Source organism: Onychomys torridus, chromosome 10 (assembly GCF_903995425.1).
Source record: "Onychomys torridus chromosome 10, mOncTor1.1, whole genome shotgun sequence".
Classification (NCBI taxonomy): Eukaryota; Metazoa; Chordata; class Mammalia; order Rodentia; family Cricetidae; genus Onychomys; species Onychomys torridus.
The window spans coordinates 9,818,859-9,831,111 of NC_050452.1; the positions used below are offsets into that span (position 1 = coordinate 9,818,859).

General features: G+C 40.7%; 1 non-coding gene across 1 annotated transcript; it reads left to right on the forward strand.

Moving 5' to 3' along the window:
• Positions 1–8,030: 8,030 nt before the first annotated feature.
• Positions 8,031–8,137, forward strand: LOC118592683. Its single transcript, XR_004946137.1, has one exon. It is a non-coding gene; the product is annotated as a U6 spliceosomal RNA (small nuclear RNA).
• Positions 8,138–12,253: the final 4,116 nt, after the last annotated feature.

Sequence of the window (12,253 nt, forward strand, 5' to 3'; positions counted from 1 at the left end):
GTGCTCCGTCTACCGCCCTCTCCTGCCGGATTAACATTCTGTCCCCCTGTGATAACCTTGCTGGGAAGTTTACAGTTTCACAAAAATATAAAGGCATAGAAAAAGTTAACAGAAGTGTTATAAAATCTTAGTATCAGCTCATACCAAATGTTGGGAGTTACAAAAGCAAGAGAGAGAAAGCTTCATGGATATAATGAGTATTGCAGTAGATATTTAGGGAAGGATGTAACAGAAGAGGAGAAAGAAGTCTGGCATTATAGGGAGATAGAGGTGTAGCAGTCAACGCTCTGAATTATAAAAAAACCTGAAAAATAATTCCTCAAAACTGAATGGCTAGAAATAGGCAGGGCCTGATGTGTCATATTTGGGAATCAAAATTTATTGCATTTTTCTTATTCTTAGTATGAATCAACAGAGAAGCAACAAAGGGGTTCTTAAATTAAAAAAAAAAATCTGTTATAACAATTCCAACTGCCTTATAAAGAGCATGAATGGAATTGTCTTGCTTAGCCCTCAAGAGATGTGTCTGTCTGTAAGTGGAAAGCTAGATGGGCTGGCCTGCTGTGCTTTCTGTAGAGATAAGGGACTTCCTGGGCAACTGTAGAGAAAGGGCAGAAATGAGGAAACCCGCCAAATGGCCCAAGGCTCCCTGGCTGCTCCGTCCTCTCTGAAGTGCTGGCTCAAGGATGCTGTCTTCTGCTTCTTTTTGGTAGACACTAAGCCTCACTTTGAAACCATCCTGGAGATAGTACACACAGGAAGTCCCAAGGACAGGGAAGACTGAGGACGTGGCACAGACTCGAAGTTGGCTCCCTGCGATCTTTGTCTCCTAGCGTTCACACCACCAGAACTTACAGACCTCTAAGAGTGGGCGGGGCTTGTAACTTGTTTATATGGCTAATAAAACTCAGCAAAGCTGAGAATGCTGGGCTGTCATTCCCATAATTACATTTCTGTGTTGCTGGCAGACTGACTTTAGAGACTGCTAAGTGGACTGGCTTCTAGGAACTACCAGAGGCCTTTAGGTGCTAAGAGAAGTAGCCTTCAGCTGATAACCAGAAACAAACTGGGGCTCATGCTCTACAATCATAGCCAATAAATTTTGCCAACAAACTGAGCCAAGTTGGAGCAAATTCTTTCAAAGCCAAGCATCCAGATGATTACACAGACCTGTCAATCCATGAATTTAGTCTTCTGAGACCCAAGCACAGAACCTGCTACATTGTGCCTGGCCTCCCCATCCTCAGAAACTATGAAGTAACAAAAGCTTCTAACTTTGTGGTAATTTTTTTTATAAAGCAACAGAAAGTCAACACAAATGTAATAGCTCCTTCCATAGTCCCCATGCCCTAAATTTATAAGTATTTCTTTTGTGCTCAAAGATGACTTCTGGGTTACATAAATTTTAGGGGGGAAAGTCACATTCAAAGTAGCTGGATGTATTACACATACCTGTAATCCCAGCACCTGGGAGGCAGAGGCAAATTCAAGGTCACTTTAGTCTACATAGTGATTTACAGGACAGCCAGATCCTCCTTAAAACAAAAAAACAAATAAGCAACCAAGAGAACAACAATAAAAATAACTTGAGGGAATGGATTAGATGTGTGAGATGAGGGACCGGAAGCCAGCCAGGGCTTAAGCTAAGGAAATTGCAGTGCCATTTAACAAATCAGGAAATGGGGACTTCAGGACAAATGTATTGAGTCCATTTGCGATGAGAAAAGGTCCAAGTGTCTGTCAGGAGTCCTAGGGAAGCTAGCTAGCAAGCACTAATAAGAGATCTGTGTAGTGGGTAGCTGTTCCAGCTTTGACCTGGAAGTACGACCCCCAGTGAGGCTTCCGGTAAATGTCTCACCTGCCTATATCCTGCCCCTAGGCAGGACGGAGACGGGAGCCCTAAGACCAGAGCTCTAGATGTGCTGGCCCTCTTGGTTCCCGGTGATCCTGGATGCTGGATGGTGGACCGAGCAGAGTTCTCCACAGAACATCGCTGGACTGCGCTTCACCTCTCTGGGGTCCTGTAACCTATCCCTTTACTTGCTATAAGTTACCCCCCAAAATAAACCTCCTTTTACCTACATGGAGTTGCCTTAATAAATCCACTAATAGATCTGAGTGGATTTGGAAAAATTCACATTCCCTTGGTCATAATTCATGACAAGACTTAGAGGTCCACATGTCCACATTTTCACTCACATGGTTCCCTTTGAATAAAATATATTCACCTGCACACTTATGAAAATCCTACTCACATTTAAAACATGGACAATGGTCTGTTAGGATGTGGGGTACATCAAGATTCAGGGCTCCCTTCTCCCACATATAGCTAAAAACCTAGAACAGTGTCTGGTACATATTAGGCATCAATAAATATTTCTGATTGAGTTGATAAGTATTATGTGTAAAGCCATACCCAATATCGCCCCAGTAAATATTAATGTATTCTATATCAGTTGCTGAAAAGCAGTTTAAGAATTTCTGTTTTTGGAAAAAAAACGAGGCAAAGAGAATGGAATTTAAGGTAAAGTAAGAAAAAAAGGGGCCATATACATGAAGTTTACTCCATTTAAGATCATTGGAACTACACTTACCCACCACCAAACACGAGATTTACACCATGGTTACCCAAGAGCCATGCTCTTCTTCCTTATAGAGGTGAACGTGGACACTCATTTCTTCCACTTCCCTTAGGGTCAGGAATAGCCCTGTGACATAGTATTGCAGGAGGAAATCTATTGAGTGGGTGACTTGAGAAAGGTTACTTTTTTTCCTGACAAGAAAAAGAAGCAAATTGAAAGCTCTGTCCTGTGGCGCCTTGTTTCTTGCCTGAGAGAACAGCTGTGATGCCAGAGATTTTTGTATTTGTCTTGCTACAATAAAGAGAGAACAAAGCAAACTGTGGAGCTATCAGTCCAGAGCCCTGTCATTCAAGTTCCTCAGTGCCAGCATGCAGCTAAGAACGGTTAGTCTGGTAGTCTGTTACTTGTTGCTAAAATATAAACTAGTAGAAAAAGGTATGTAGGCTAATAATACAATTTGGTAATTACTACTTATAGATTGAGACAGGGTTACTCTGTGTAGCTTTGCGCCTTTCCTGGAACTCACTCTGTAGCACAGGCTGGCCTTAACTCACAAAGATCTGCCTGCCTCTGCCTCCCGAGTGCTGGGATTAAAGGCGTGGCTTTAGACTGACTTATAAAATGCATATTTTATTTTAAATTATTTTTAAAGTAGCGTTTCCTGTCTGTCTGTCTCTCTTTCTCTCTGTGTATGTGTGTGTGTTTGTGTATGTGTGTGAGTGTTTAGCTTGTGACTATGTTGACAAAGTCTTTACTGTCGTTTCTGTTAAACCTCATCCTGTGGAGAGTTGTCCTCCAAATGAAGAAACTATGGTTTCAAAAGAGCGTTTGTCTGAGTTCAGAAACAGGCGTAGGAAAGTGAAATTTAAAGGAACAGCTGAAAGTAAACATAGGAAGTTAGCACTAGCAAAAATTCCAAGTGCATTAACTTCCAAGTTCTAAAGTAATTGTACTGGAACAGAGGTGTACCTGTGTGTGTTTTTAGGCGAAGTGTTAGACTTACAGACATTTCAAAAGACTGGAGTGGTAATGCCAAAGCGCATTGCGCAATTCTGGGCTTGTTTTAAAAAAAGAAACCTTGACACCAGGTTTTTGAAACTGTTTGGAAAGAGCAGTAAAGAACTCCATGCTTTGCTCTTTCACCAAGTGTCAACAGCCCGAGTCATGCTCTAAATGGCTTTCAAAAATAAGTTGTGGGCCTAATTTGTTCCTAGAATTTTTGAGTAAAAGAAGCAAATAATCAACAAAACCAGTGTAACTAATAATAATCCTATAAGTTCCCAATTAAAAAATTCATCAAAACCTTTTCTAAGAAATGGATTCACTGGAACTGCTTACATTCTCTTCCTTGTCCTGCCCCCTGCCACCCCCCCAATACACACAGGCACTATTTAGTGAGGAAATATTTGCTGAGGTTAAGAAAGCACTAGGCTGTGCCCAGAGTTACAGAGTACCTACTCTTTAAGAAGCTTCCTTATAGAATTGTGGAGTGGCATCCAGACACATACATGTAAATACAGGCAGAAGGCTTTAATCTTGTGCAAGTTTAATCCTATGCAAGTAGCCCTGGAAAAGATGGACCTGTCAGACAGACTGGGGGTAGAGAAGCCAGGGGATGGCTCTATTTGGATTTGTTTGTTTGGTTGGTTGGTTGGTTTTGTTTTTTAATTGAGGGATGATATTTAACTTCCATGCCAGTGGAATGGCCAGTAGTGGCTATTCCCATATAAGACAAATGTATCAAATTTAGCATAAATAACGTTTGAAGTACTAATAAAATGTCAGAACAAAAGAAATGATAGAATGGAGTCAAGCTATCTGTTGTCCATCTGGTGATTTGATGCTGGGGGCTGAACTCAGGGCTTTTTAGGCTAACCAAGTATTCTACTAGCATGGAGATGCACCCTCAGCTCACTTAGTAATTAGTGTCTTGGGAAACAAAAGTGAAGATATTTAATTTCTTTAAAAATAAGAAAGATTTTAAATCATTTATTTTAGCATTATGATCTCTAAGACTTATATAAAATATTTCTGACACCTGTGTGTAGATTGATCAACATTACAGGAATTTCTGCCAAAATTAAAAAAATCTCATTATGGGTAATTGTAGTGAAGTATTAGTTTAAGATGTGTTACATTGGTTTATGCTGTGGAATATTTGTTATGATGCAAAGATGTGTTGTATTCTTTTTTTAAAGATTTATTTATTTTATTTATTGTGTATAAAGGAGAGGGTGTCAGATCTCATTACAGATGGTTGTGAGCTACCATGTGGGTACTGGGAATTGAATTTAGGACCTCTGGAAGAGCAGTCGGTGCTCTTAACCTCTGAGCTATTTCTCCAGCCTGTGTTGTATTCTTTTATGTTACATTTATTTAACTCTAAGAAGCTGTGTTACTGTGCCTGCCTAAAACAACTGATTGGTCTAATAAAGAGCTGAATGGCCAATAGCTAGGCAGAAGAAAGGATAGGTGTTGCTGGCATACAGAGAGAATAAACAGAGAGAAGGAGAAGGAGTTCCTGCAAGCCTCAAAAATATACAAAATAGGATTTCAGCTGATTCTGACAACGATAATACCTGGAAGAAGCCAAGGGCCTTCCAGAGGCTAAGCTGAGGCTTAAGGAGCCTTGGTGATACTTGGCTTTTGATTATCAGCCATTTTCTGCTATGAGCTTCTTGTGTGCTATTGTAGCTTTTCCATCATTTATTGGGCACCATTTTCCCTCTACTAAAGGAATATTTAGATAACCTTGTGTGCACAGCCAGAACCCCAGTTCAAGCCTCCCTATAATTATTGTCATTGGCAGCATCCGGCCAGTACCATCCACAGACGGATGTCTTATCAGAGACACCTCTGTGCTGTCTAAGAACAGACTTAAGTGTCCAGACTACCTGTTTGAGAAGGCCTGGTGGATGTGCCAATTAAGCTTAACTTCCTCCTTTCCCAAATCTTACCTCTAGTTCCAGATCTCCCTTTAACTATCACCAGAGGCATCTAGCTGTGCACAGGTTGCCTAGCGACTGAGCACACTTTCCCCCACCCTGCAAAGAAACTGGCAGATAGCTTGGACAGATAGGAGCCACAGGAAGAAAGAAGGCAGTTTTATTTTCTCCCATCGACCTAGCAATTTATAGATACTAAACATTTTCTACCAATCACGTTTATAGTGGAGCACATAAGATCCCTCTTCATAGATATTACCTGAATTTAACCTTTAGTTAATTCATTTCCTCATTAGTCACTGCCCTTTTGGAATGCAAATGACAACTAACAATTACTACCCCTCTATGTGATTCTCAGCATCCCTCAGTTTGATCCTGGAAGCCTGGTGGTCACTGCCTGAGGAAAATTCTTACCTGTCTTTATGACCCTGTAGAATTCATGCCTGGTGACCTTGCTTGACCAGGGGCTTGCTGTTGCTTGGGTTTATAACTGGATTCCTGGGAGACTTAGGAGGAACATGGAAAGTGGAGAATGGGGAGGGATAAGGGGGATTTTGACCAGAGAGTGTGTGTGGACGAGATGGAAGATGAGGAAGAGTCAGATGGGGAAGTCCTAGCTGGGTAAGAACAAGGTGAAAAGGACCTAGGTGAGGCAGAATTAAGATAAGAGAATTAAGATAGAACGTAGAGGGAGCAATAGATAAATATAGAGAGAAATCAGGCAAGAAAGGAGCTAGGCACGAGAACAGAACAGAAGCTGTGTATATCGGATGTTATGCCAGAGGAAATAAAGCAAGTGGACTACAGAGCTCGGTGTGCTGAGATTCTATTTCCTGAAACTAGTCCTCGCTGTTAGTAGTTCTCTCTCCTGAGCCCCTGGGTGTGTAATATTAAGCCTCGTCCCTCTATTATTATACAAGGAGTGAGAAAAGAAGGGAGAGGACGCCAGGGGGCAGCCACCCAGTCACAGAACCAGCCACGAGTAAGAAGGAAAGAAAGGTATACAGAATGGAGAAAGGTAGAAGCTCAGAGGCAAAAGAGAAACAGGATTATTTAAGAAAAAAATGGCTAGAAATAAGCCAAGCTAAGACTGGACATTCATAAGTAAGAGTGAGTCTCTGTGTATTTATTTGAGACATACAATTAAGGACCTTGGAACAATATTCTCGACTAGGATAGCAGTGAGTCCAATGACACTGTCTACACAAGAAAAGAATGACAAAGACACAAGGAAGTAGCTATGGAAGATGCAGGTGGAGATAAAAGTCCTGCTGTCACAGCCAAGGAATGCCTGGGCCACCGGAAATCAGGAGGGAGGAGCACGGGCATGAGAGCTAACGCAATGTCTCTCTCCAAAGAAAGCAAGCGAGGGGCTTCCTATCCATCTCAGGAAAATTGCTCACCATATGTAGAGGTGGGCACATCCCTGAGCATGGTCACTTTAATATCATGCTTCTTCATATATCATATGTTCAAAATGGGCAAATCTCCTAAGTGGAGCACTGAACAATATATGAAATTATGATGAGCAAGGCTCACTCCTTATCATCTAGAAGACAGAGTCAGAGTGACTAAGCAATTTTGTAAAATGCGATTCCATGGGCTGCAGGTTGGACACACCTGAGAGTGTAAACCTTGCTCATTATAATCTCATACATACAGATATTGTTTTCATTGGCCAGTTTTGAACATAAACTATGTAAGACATGATGTTCAGGAATGTGTCCACCTCTGCATGTGATGATTAGTCCTTCCTTCCTGAGTTTCTCAAGCCCTTACTGTCTTTCTAGAGAGAGGCATTGCTGAAGACTTATGCCCAGTGCTCTCATTCCTTGTACAGCAAGCAAGAAAAACCCTCTCTTCTCTCTTCTATATTCTGGTCGTGCCTATCAGCTTTTATGCTAACCAACAGGGGAACCCACTGTGTTTGGTTAAAATCCCCAGAGAATGTACACCAGAGCATGATGCAGGCTAGGAAATTTGGCTGTATTCTTGCAGGTCTAATCATCAAAAGATCTAATCAAATAGTTTGGGGACTTTGGGGAAGGATTTTCTGAAACTAGAAAGCAAAGACTATCAGTCAGATTGGGCTTTTTATTGCCTTTAGAATAAAATCCACAATCCTCCAAAGAGGCCCAGGTGCCCCAAACAGTGTGGTGACTGAAAACCTCTCAGCCCTTCTTCTCCCATAGCTTCCTTTAATAGGAGGGATATGCTTCGTGTTGACTTCGACAGAGATTCTTGTGGCTGCAGCCTCGCAGCCTGGAGATGAAGAGTTGGGGGCCACTAGGATAATTTAGGTAATAAAACTTTTACCAAATTCATGACCGTGGAAGTAACAGAATGAAGAAATAGGAAAACTGTTTACTAGAACTCAGTGGCACACAGCGATGATGGCAATGATGACACACAACACTGATGACCATGACAAACAGTGTTGAGCAGAAGGAGGAGGCACAAAGAACATGCCCGGTATGATTTCCTTCCTATAAAGTTCAGAGCAGCGCTCGCTTCGGCAGCACATAGACTAAACTGGGAACGATACAGAGAAGATTAGCATGGCCCCTGTGCAAGGATGACACGCAAATTCGTGAAGCGTTCCATATTTAAAAAAAAAAAAAGTTCTGACCACGAGAAGAAAACAACCGTCTATGCGTTTGAGAATAATCATCAAAGCAAGGACAAACAATTACCATGGGAGTCTAGTTCACGGTCACCTTCAAGGAGAAAACAGGCATTTGGGGGTTTCTGGATGCTGTTCTGGGAGGTAATAATTACGTAAGTGTTAGCTGGGCAATGAAATATGTATAGATATATAGTGATCTCTCCCCATCTCTCCATACAACTATGTATATATCGTATATGTGTATCATATACATGCACACGTATGTGCTTTCCTTATTTGAGCTCTGTAACGTTATATCACAATTTAAATCAAAGCCAAATGTACAACAATGTTGTATAGAAACAGTTGAGGAATACTTAAGACTAAATTAGATTATGAAGTGCAAGACAGAGGACTCGGAATTAGATAGTCTAGATTTCAAATTCTGATTCTGTTACTTAGTGGTATGACTTGGAACAAATTTTAAGACTTCTTTAGGTCTCACGTTTTATTAGAGAAGCTAATAGAGCTATTACTGGGATTAAAGTTATTACCCTTCTTTATTTCTCCACCCCTCCCTTCCTGACTAGTCAGCTGGTGAATCTTCCTGGAATCACTAAACTCATCACGTGCATTTAACTTTCTGTACTTTACAAATGGCAAAGAGGTTACAACATCTTGACAGGCCAGGTGGCTTACTTCTCTAACACTGATAAATCAGCCAAGCAGAGGATATTAACTTGTCTTTCCTAGCCAAGGGGGTTCTCTGTCTTGTTTATCACAGTCTTGGCGGCTTCATTAAAATATAGCATGTTAGGTCCCATTTTCAGGGGATCTGATTCATAGGCTTGCCGTCAAGGTCTGAAAATTGCATTTCTAACAAGTGCTAACAAGTTCCGAGGTGATGTCATTGCTTGTGGTCTGAAACAAGATTTCAAGAACTACTATTTCATGACCATATTGGACAAGTTGGAAAATTAGGTCCCCCTCCTTGAGAAAAGGAGTTTCTTTTTTCTCCAGCTCTCCATGCACAAGAGAGAGAACATTTTCTCAGGCCCAAGGGAAAAGGCTGTACTGCCTTGTCCTTATAACAGGCTGTATGTTTTTACACCTGCCCTCTCCTGTAGCCAACTCCCATATTTCTCTGAAATATTGGTTATATCAAGAGTTCTCTGGTGGCTGCTTTTAGTCCCTGAATTCTTGCAGTAAGGGACTGGGGTGAGGGTGGGGGATCAGGAAGATGTTTTCAAGTCATTTTTCTTCTCAGAAATGCCCATGAAAATTAAAGGGATTTTCAAAAGCACAATGCCTGAGATATTCAGAGCATTTAGTGCACATTTAGCTGTTTCTGTTATGACAAACTTTTTTTGGGAAGATGTTTGTAAAGATGGAATGCTACATCACAACAGGACATGAGATGTTCATGAGAGAAGCATAAATATTAAATTTATTTTCATATTTATAAATCTGAAATCATGACCTAATTTAAGGTGGTTTTATAGAACAGAATCAACACTCCTAGAGAGGGAGAAGACAGCATCTCTGGAGACCTTTGGGAAATGTCATTGTGACACAGTTTGAGATCTAGCTAGACGGTATTCCGAGTGTCAGCAGCTAGCTGGCTTTTGGAGACAGCTTCTGGGAGCAGGCAGTAAGCACATGCTAAGCTTGTGACGTGCTTGGCAGCAAGTCGTGGCAAACCTCGCTCATTCTTTAAACACATGGTTCCAAAGTTTCTAAACAAAGTTGTCTGAACCTTGACTCTGCCTCCCTTGTGACAGGGTGGAGGGACTTATTTTGCAATGCCTCATTAAATATTGTAGGCATTTGCTTAAAACACACACACACACACACACACACACACACACACACACACACATCCTTTCAAGCAAGGATTTTTTTTGGTAAGTTTTGTTTTGGTACAATCTTATTCTTTAATACTTATATCTCAGCTATTAATTCAAATATTATTTCTATGATTTTGTTATACTTTATCCTCAGACAGTTACAGAAGGTCTACAAACTACATAGACTTAAAGTATAAACAAAAAGAAAAAAATCTCTATAAGCCAGATAGGATGGTACACACTTATAAACCTTTTAAAGGTTTATAAACCCTTTAAAGGTAGAAGCAGAGGGTTGCTGAAAGCTGAGGCCAGCCTGGGCTAGTAAGTTCATGGAAAGAAAAAAGTGACTCTTGAACACAGTCCTCTGAACTCTACAAGTGTACTGTGGCACACACACACACACACACACACACACACACACACACACACACACACACACGTGCCATAGCCCTACACATTAACAATGAATAAACAAATATTTTTAAAAGTTGAGGATGTGGTTCAGCAGCAAGAGTGCTTACCTGGCCTGTGTGAGGCTCTGGATTCAACCACTAGCACTTCAGAACAAAATTAAGACATAATACGTTTAGCTGTATTTATTTAAAATTACAGGATATGGATTTATTTTTATAGTTTTAAAGTTATTTTAATTCTGTGCATCTGTGCACGGGCACATACATGTGAATGCAGGTTCTTGGGTCACCCTGGAGCTGGAGTGACAGGTGGTTGTGAGTTGCCTGATATGGGTGCTGGGAAACAGAAGGGGGACCTCTGCAAGAGCAGCCAGTGCTCCTAACAGCTGAGTTACCCCCTCTTCAATTACAGGATTTATATTTATTGATAAAGCTTTAGAGACTGCTTTATTTATTTTATTTTTTTCTCTTCTTTTCTTTTACAGCAGGGCTTCCTTTATTTCAAACTTACTTCATTGTCAGTAAAATTTGCTTCAATTTTTAAAAGTTTATTAAAACTTTCACCATACTAAAAGGCCCAAACCTCTCCAAACCCATGTAAAAGTTAGAGGACTAGCAGAGCGAACACTGCACTCGCCATATTACCAGTGCCTTCTCCCCTCTCTTTTCCAGCATACCTAAGGAAAACAGCTAGGAGAGGAACAGGGTAAGTGGCTCAGTTCCACAGACCTCTGCACATGGTCTCTGGCCAACTGCTGCAGGCTTGTGTCAAGGTGAGCCAAAGCAGGAATGCATGGTAGAGCAAACTCTCACACCTTTTGCAAGCTAGGAGGCAGAGTGAAGACATTCCTTTCAAGGGTGCTTCCAGTGTCTGCCTCCTCTCCATTTGGTCCCTCCAGTCAACTACTAGTTCATCAATAACTGACATATCTGTTGATGAAGCTAGAGTCTCTATGAGCTAGCAACCAAACCTTTAACAGGAGAGACTGTAGGACATTTTTATATTCAAACACATGAGATCGAGTCACAGACCTCATTGATATTAATACTTTTCCCTAAACACATCAGCAAAACCAAAACACTAAAAGTGGTATTGGGGTAAGTAAATTTTGAATTCAATTCAGTCTTTCAAAAGATATACTTGTACAAAGAGACAAATAATCATAAAATAAAAAATGAGTACATTGAAATAAAAACATTTGATCAAAATTTAATGAGTAAGAAAATAAACAATGGCTCAATAATAAAATGACAGGATAATTCGCTAGACATATTGAGAAAAAAATCACTTAAATTGGTATCTTCTACCACATAACAGACACATTGAGTTATGGTTTTAAATACTTAGTATTAAAGAGAATAATAATAATTAGTTCATTTTAAATTTGCTTTTCATTTATATTCTAACTCAATTGATATGAATACTTTTTTACAATATAAAGGAAGTCAAGCATGAGAAAAAGTGTCAGGGCAAATATCAGAAATGAATGAACAATAATCTCTGGCTTGATGAAACATTGAGGCTTAGATACAAGGATGGACTAGGAATGGGAAAGCACGCTTTAAGGTATAAAAGGCTTACTTGGACCATGATTTCAGTTCCCATCAATGGTTGCCTAGTCCCATGGCTGTGGACCTGGGAAGGCAGAAATTCACGGTGACAGTGAGCAGAAGCAAAGCCGCTCACAGAATGGTAGTTGGGACCAAGATTTGAAGCAACAGGGCTTGGCTTCCAACATCCTTACAAAGGGCCTACACACTTTCTCTCCCTGGGCCCCCTCTTAAAGTTCCACCATTACCACCTCTCAGTGGCACTATAGACTGGCATCAGAGCAGTCACATCATGACCTCTGGGGTCCAA